Raw genomic sequence first — 8,505 nt, forward strand, 5'->3', positions numbered from 1 at the left:
TGTTAATTAACCAACATACTAAGTTGCATGAACATCTCTTAATTGCTAATCTTATATGATTTATATGAAAACATTGTTATATGCCTAGGAATAGCGAACGTGAAACTAGGGTTAACTAGAAAATATGTAAATTAATGTGTGAGCTTGTGTGACGAACCATCAACAAAAGGTTAATTGAATTAGTAATTTGATTAACTACTACAAGTCTTACTTAATCTGAATCAATAAACTAGGAAACCTATTAGTTTAATCACTTGATCACTACTTAAACTGATTTTTTTTCTAAGGATTATTAATAGAGAACATGAACCTAATCACATTAATCGGTAGCCAATGCTAACTAATTCATTGCACTTGTCATAAAATCAACCATAGGAATAAATGATTCTAAACCTAAACAAAAGTCTTTTCCATAATTGAACTTAGTTGATTTTCATTTTATTATTTGTTAGTTGCTTAGTTGAGTATTAGTTAAGTACTTAAGTTTGTAGCCTTGAAAAACTAGAGAAAACCCTTTCTTTTCTTGCTTGTTTTTAGATAAAATTAGTAATTAGCTTAATTGCCGTTCCCTGTGTTCGATACCCTGCTTGCTAAACTATACCACCAATCGGCTGGTTCACGGCCTTTTGTGTGTCTAATTTATATTAAAAAGTAGGATTAAAACTAGTGCATTCAACACACATCAAGTTTTTTGGCGCCGTTGTCGGGGAACGGTTCTAAAATTAATTTAAATTGCTAGTGTTATCGATCCTTTGTGTAAGATTTTCTTGCACAAAGTTATTGCTTTAGGAAAAGTTTTAATTAGATTTAAGTTTTAGTTTCTTTTCTTTTATAAATTTCGTTTAAAACTTTTTTTGTTTTACCATTGAACTCGCCGATTCCATTCGCACCGACTCGACGAGTCCAATGTGATTTTTTAGTTTCATTTTTCAGCTTATTTTATTCTATTTACGTGTTTTTTTTCTATCTCTTGCATGTTGTTTATGACCTGTGGATCAAATTCATCCTTGATTCCACCACTTGAAAACCCGGAATCATCGTTTCGCAAGAACAAGGACAAGACTGAAGAAGATACTTCGAAGAATTCGCCTTTTAAGAATCTTAAATCGGTTTTTAGCAAGAAGAAGGGAAAGAAAGTGGGGGAATCCAGCAACATGAAAGAAGACACCGAGTACGAGACCGAGAAGGAGGAAAGTGTTACTGATTTTGAAGAGAGTGATCACGAAGAAGAACCTGACAACATCATAGCCAACATTGCCGACCTCTCAATGGAGGCATACAAAAAGAGGATTCGAGACGACACCGGTCCCGGGCTTGTGCAACCCACCATACCAGCCACTGCCATGTTCGAACTTAAAGGGCACATCCTTACTGCATTAAAGGAGATTCCTTTCACCGGAAAGGATTATGAAGATGCATACAAGCATCTTGATGAAGTTAACGACATCGTTGACTACTTTAACATTCCAAGTGTACCTAGAGAGATAGTGTTATTGAGGATGCTCCCTATTACTTTTAAAGGGGTTGCAAAGGATTGGCTAAAAGCACTACCACCGGGAGAGATTATTAGATGGGCTAAGATGCGTGAGGATTTTCTGGAACAAATTTTCCCACCATCTAAAATTGCTAAACTCAAGAAGGTCATTGCCAATTTTGAGCAACAAGCGAGAGAGTGTTTATTCGAAGCATGGGAGCGCTACAAATGTCTACTAAGGTATTTCCCACAAAATGACCTCAATGTGCAACAAGAAGTTTCAACCTTCTATGATGGAGTAAATGTCACTACTAGACAATTAATTGACTCTCAAGGCCCATTAACGAAGAAAAATCCAGCTGAAGTTAAACGACTCATTGAATAATTCTCTAAGCACTCTAGAGAATATCAAAATCCAAGACACGACTCGACTCGAGGGGTGGTGAACTCTGTAAATGATAGCATGGCAATTGTGATGGTCAAATTGGAGAATATGGATCGAAGGATGACTAAGATGGACCAATCCTTCCATGCCATTAGAGTGGTGTGTAAAAATTGTAACGGGCCTCACCTTACAAAGGATTGCGCTCTTGACGAGAATGGGAACCGAAAGGCCCAAGTATGTTACTCGAGTGGCGATAAATATGATGAAGATTGGTGAAAACCAAAGGGAGAATGACTACCTTATGATGAGTACAAAAAGGCTAAGGATGAGAAATATAAAATGAAGACAAGATGTTTCTTCTAAAAAGAGGAACCAATGCAAGAGAAAAAGCTAGACTTTGAGTATATGCTCACAAGACTTGCAGTTGCGTCCGAGAAACGACACAAAGAAACCGATGCTGATACAAGAGAACAACAACTCATGATGAAAGAGCAACAAACGTTATTGAGAAACCACCAAGCCTCCATTCTTAATATTGGAAAATAATTAGGCCAACTTGCACAACAAGTCAACCAAAGAGCAACGGGTGAACTTCCAAGTAATCCCAAAAAGAACCCGAGAATAGCACATTTGAATGTGATAACAACAAGCTCTGAAAATAGTTTTTATCCTCTGAAGCCAATATAGGAAGTTGAAGCAAAAGTGGAGCTTGAAGATGAAGAAACAAGTCCAAATTGCGAACCGTGACATCGAATCGATGAGTACATAACATGGACTCGACGAGTCCGCAGTCTGCCAGCAAAAATACTCCTTATTTAAAGCCATATCAGCCACGATTACCATTCCCAGGTCGAGCCGTTCAGAATAAGACGATACAAGAGTGTAAGAAGATCATAGATCATTTAAGGGCACTTTAAGTGAACAACCCATTTGTTGAAACACTCGTTCACATGCCAAAGTATGCATCCTTGCTTAAAGAGCTCCTCACAAATAGAAAGAACATGGAAGAAGTGTCAGAAATAGTGTTGGATGAACTACCAGAAAAGATGGGTGATCCAGGAAGCATCACTATACCTTTCCAATTTGGGAATTTGGTTACTACTCAAGCATTAGGTGATTCGGTGGCTAGTATCAATATTATGCCCTACTTTGTCTTTAAAATTTGCACATTCCAGAACTTAAACCTATCCACGTGACCATCCATCTAGCTGATAAAATGATAATACATATGAAAGGAGTATGTGAAGACCTTATAATCAAGGTGGATAAGTTGGTGTTCCATGCTGACTTCGTAGTTTTGGATATGGAAGGAGACCCCAAGATTCCCATTATCCTTGGAAAACCATTCTTGAACACAGCATGTGCTGTAGTTGATATGCGGGAATCAACACATACACTTAGGGTGGTGGATGATTTGGTTACATTTGTCACTAATCAAGAAAAGGAGCATAAAAAATCGATTGAAGATAAGACTTCATCAATGGAATTAAGTGATGAATTGCTAGAGAAAGAGTTAGCACTTTTGCAAGAAGATAATTCAAAGCAATATTCTTTAGATGAAGAGTTTGATGCTCAAGGGGATTTAAGGGAATTGGAAAGGTTACTTGAAGGAGTTGAGGACAACTTTGAAGAAATAACCTCAACACTTGATGAAAAGAATTTGAAAATGAGGAAGAAATTCAAGTTGATGAGAATAAGGATGACAAGAACGCTAAGGTTTTGGAAATTGAAGAACATAGCTTTTCTACTAGATTAAACCCGATATATCAAGAAGAAAAAGGTGATAACCTAACCACAAGAACAAAACATCGCACTTCAGTTTCTACCAATTTTGAAGTATTCACATTTAAACCACCAGATTCTCAAGCATATGAAGTAAGTAAGGAAGAAGTCGTCACCTTGAGTGATGATGAGATGATGATGGAAAAGGCAATCGAGATAGATAAAGGAGGAATGGACATGATGGGGAACATGGTAGAAGAAAGGAAGAAGATATGTGGTAAGAGGATAAAGTGTAAATTTGAAGGAAATGATACCAAAATGAGAAAGGAGGAGTTGAAGAAGGTGTATAAAAGAAAAATCCATGCTTATAAAACAAAGAATAAAGCACAAAGGATTAAGCAAGAATTCCCGATGGATGAAGCCACTGAAACGTAGAGCGGGAAGGAGTCCAGCTAACGACTCCTCAAAAAGAAGCGCTTTCGGGAGGCAACCTGATCTTATAGTTTCTTTCTTTTTGCTTTTATTTTTCATTTTTTTTTCTTTTATTAGTTTTTTCTTAGGATTTATCTATCTCAATCTTCTTCTTTGTTTAAAATGATTGCTTAAGGGCAAGTGAAGCTTAAGTATGGGGTATGGTGGCCTAATTTAAAGAATACAAAAAAAAATTGGTAAGTTTTCTTACAAAGATTCAAAAACTCGACGAGTAGATATCCTTACTCGGCGAGTCCATTTGAAAAATTGCGACATTTCTGCAAAATCACGCAGGTACTCGATGAGTCCATGTTTTAATCAGAAAAATAAAAATATTTTTTTTACAATCTGTGAAATTAGGGTTTTTACCCTAATTGGTAAAATTGGGTCTCATTCACAGCCACCATAGCACTCGACGAGCAAATCGCCTCTCAAGCATCTACCTTTAGTTTCTTGTGATTTCTTCAAATTTCCATCAAAAGGTAACATCTTTTACTTCTAATCTTGTTAAAGATCCAATCTCTGGTGGAATAATGACCCTAATTTATGGAAATCCCGATTTTAAACTTGACTTGGATTTCTAGGGTTTTGATTTTGGATGAATTAGGTTGTTATAGTTAAGATTTCTTATGAATTAATGTTTGATAGACATCCCTCAGCAAACCCCTGGAAAAAATTTGGATTTTTGATGGGTTATTTGATCTAAATCAGAAATGAGAATCAAGGTAAACTGTTCATGCTACTCGACGAGTCGGTTCGTGGACTTGACGAGTCCATGTTGCAGTGACACATAATTTTTTAAATTTTAATCTTTTTGTGTTTTGTTTGTGTTTTTAGGGTTTGGGTTTGCAGAAAAAAATGTCAAGGAGGGGCCAAAGCTCTCGTGGAAGCGGACATGGGGATATCCTGTGGTTAATTTTTCCTCAAATCACATCTAAATCATCACTAGTCCGAGCCAAGAAGAAATTGGAGATATTGATGAAGAAAGAGATTTATGTGCCAAATGAGATTGATTGGCATTGGATTGGCTAAGCAGGATTGGAGGAGGAATTGACCACGTACTTGGTCAAGACCTTTATGCATAATGGGGTGACGGTTACATGTGATGGATGGATCCAACTTTTCAGAATCTAGGAACCAGTATACCAAGACTTTATTGGATTAGTGTCTAAGCCTGTAACCATATTTGTCAAGTACTTGAACCGATTTGTAACATCCAGAATTTCAGGTATTATATTTATTCATTTTTTTATTTCGAGTTTTGTGAGAGGACTCGGCGAGTTGGTGCGTAGACTCGCCGAGTAGAGACGCAATTTCTGACCCGGATTAATGATCGGACTCGACGAGTCGCATTGGTGGACTCGGCGAGTCCGTGCTGTTTAATGAAACCCTAATTTCTCGGGTTTGGGGCCTATTTAAAGGGCCTTATGGCCGTCATTTGTGCTCACTAGCCCCCAGAGCGAAACCCTAGTGAGCTTGAGCGTTTGGAGTGAGAGAAGGAGCCATTGATGACCTTGGTGGTGTTGTCTAGCAAGGGAAAGGAAGCTATAGCCAAGAGGAAGCAAGAGGGTTAACTTCCTGAAGATCTGAGGTCCAGAACATCACGTTTGAGGTACTGTTTTCGAACCATTTTCTGTTGAGGTGATGTTCATGTTGATTTAGGGCTTATTGAGCCCTTTTGTGACTAGATCTAGTGCTCCCATGGTCCCTTGAGCGAGTGAGGTTCTGGATCTGGACCTATGGAGGTCCAGAGTGCCTCTTTGTCCAACCTTTATATGAGTCTATGGAGGTTTTGGTTTGGGATCTTTATGTTTGAGGTTAAAACACCATTTATGAGTCAATAGGTGTGATATGAGCGCCAAGACATAAACTTTACGTGATAAATAAGCTTGGAAAGACTGGTCTATGAGTTAGTGGAACAGATCTGACCTTAGAAGGTCGTTTGGGGTTGTGCATGGAATGCACTCGTCGAGTCCATTGGCAGACTCGACGAGTTGGAGCGAGTGGTTCCGTGTTTTCGAACCAGGGGTTGAGGAACCGAGTTGGGTGAGTGACTCGGTGAGTTGGAAGGGGATTCAGAGGAATCGGGTCCCCGAAGGGACTCGGCGAGTTGGGTTGACCGTTGACCAAAGTTGACCGATGTTGACTTGATAGAGTTAGTCAACCCTAGTTTGGAAAGTGTTAATTAGAGATGTATTTGTGTTATAGGAGGACTATAGCTCGGGTGATCGAGCACTAGTGATTTCAGGGATTTACGAGTTACCGAGATACGCGAGGTGAGTCTTCTCACTATACTTTACCTTGAGTAGGTAATTAGAGTTATGTGATACAGTGTTGTATGCTATATATGTGTTATGTGTTGCACTGCATTATTCTATGTGATTTATGTTGTGCATGCTACAGAGTTAGAACCGGAAGGTTCACAGAGATAGAGCCTGAGGGTTCATAGAGTTGGGTGTACGGACCCAAAGAGTTATAGCCTCGAGTGGCTAATATGTGTTATATATATATATATGGTATTTTGGGGAACTCACTAAGCTTTGTGCTTACAGTGTTTGGTGTTATTTGTTTCAGGTACTATTGAGGATCGCGGGAAGGCGCCGGCCTGATCAGTACACACACGAGATTTTTATGTTATGAGATCTTGGGATTTTTATATGCTATGGATTTGAGTTTCAAACAATGATGTTTTTATGAATAATAAATGAATTATGTTTTTATAAAATGCGAAAAATTGTTTTGAAATTTACGGTGTTACACGATCGTGCATGGTCCTTTTGGGTTGCCTTCACCAAAGCAACTTGACTGGAGAAATAATAGAGAAAGAGTTTATTATGATTTATTAATATGTTATAAGAATAATATATTAAAGAGAAATCATATTTTTTTTAATTAATATTGGTCAATAAATAATTAAGAATTAATTTTGTGATCAAGTGTAATTAATTAAAATAAAGGGGCTGAATTGTAATTATGTGATAGTTACAAAATAGGGTAATGATTATCCTAGATATAGGGTGGATGAATTCAAGGGATTAGATATCCTTGAAATCGTCCAAAGGATAAGGATAAGGGTTTTTCAAGGCTTATCTTATTGTTACTTAATGGGCAAGCAACTAGATAAGGATAAGGACTCAAACTCTAATCCCTACACCTATATAAAGACCCCTTGGCTAATGAAATTCGTCCATGCCTTGTCTAGGGTTCCTAGGGACGAATTTCATACCTCTTCTCTCTCTCTCTCTCTCTATCTTTCTCTCTCTCTCTCTCTCTTGCCTTTCCATTTGCTCTTGGTGTTTGTGAGCCACTAGAGGTACTACACTTGTGGTACTTGCTTTCATCAAAGACAAGACGATTTAAGATTCAAGTTGTTATTACAATATAACAACAAGAGGTATGTATTTCATCTTTCCTTGTGGATTTCGAAATTCTTAGAAGCCTTTTAGGGTTCTTCAAGTGTTCATAATGTTGTATAAATAATAGTGATAACATAGATCCAACTCTAGGGTTGCATGCACACATAGGATTGTTTTTATAAAACCCATCAGTGGTATCACAGACTTTGGTTAACTTGCTTTCAATTAGTATTACACAATTGTATGAACTTGACATACTAGCGTTTATAGCCAATAAACCCTAGGAGGCTTGAAATTTCTAGATTAGGGTTTCTATACCCTAATTTGCGAAAATTTGAAAGGGTTTTCAAATCCTTTCCTTAAGCCTCAAGATTTTGAAATCTAGGGTTTGAAAAACCCCATGATTTTCGAAATTAGCCTCCTCCCCAAGATAAGATCCTAAATTTTAGGGATTTGGATTATCCCATATCTTGTAATTATCCTTTAATGGTTATATATGGTAATTAAAGATTTTGAATTATCCTATCCCATGATTTTCGAAATTTAGAGGGATTAAAAGGATTAGGATATATTAATTGTTTAATTTGTAATTATCCTTTATGATTTAGATAATCCCTTATGATTTAATAATTTAAATAAATAGTTTAATTCAAGATAATTATTAAATCAAGAGTTTTAATATTTAAAATTTTAATTTAAATAGCCTTAAATTCGAAAATTTTAGAGTGAGATTAAAACCTAATTGTTTTGAAAAGTTTCAAAACTTGCCCTCAAGTTTTGGAATTTAAATTGTTTGATTAAAAGTTTAATTTTGAAAAATGTTAAATTCTAAAACCCTAATATTGAAAAGTTCAAATTACATCCTTATGGTTTATTAAATTAATTAACTGTATAATTAAAAGAGAGTTAATAAATCCATAATGATATGGTTTATATTTTAAAAGTGTAATTTATAAAATTTTAACCACCTAGTATTTTAAAAGTGTAAAATACACCCTTATACTATGTATTACAATAAAAGTGTAATATTATATATGTATAACTAAAATGCTAGTCTTACCGTTAGTAGGCCTCATTCACGAAGCCAATCTATAAGG

At 36.5% G+C, this 8,505-nt stretch overlaps 1 non-coding gene across 1 annotated transcript; it reads right to left on the reverse strand.

The window, feature by feature from the left end:
* Positions 1-1,628: 1,628 nt before the first annotated feature.
* On the reverse strand, positions 1,629-1,735 carry LOC111920631 (small nucleolar RNA R71). The gene has a single exon (XR_002859950.1). It is a non-coding gene; the product is annotated as a small nucleolar RNA R71 (small nucleolar RNA).
* Between the last annotated feature and the right edge of the window lie 6,770 nt (positions 1,736-8,505).

This window comes from Lactuca sativa, chromosome 8 (assembly GCF_002870075.4).
Source record: "Lactuca sativa cultivar Salinas chromosome 8, Lsat_Salinas_v11, whole genome shotgun sequence".
In the NCBI taxonomy this organism is placed as follows: Eukaryota; Viridiplantae; Streptophyta; class Magnoliopsida; order Asterales; family Asteraceae; genus Lactuca; species Lactuca sativa.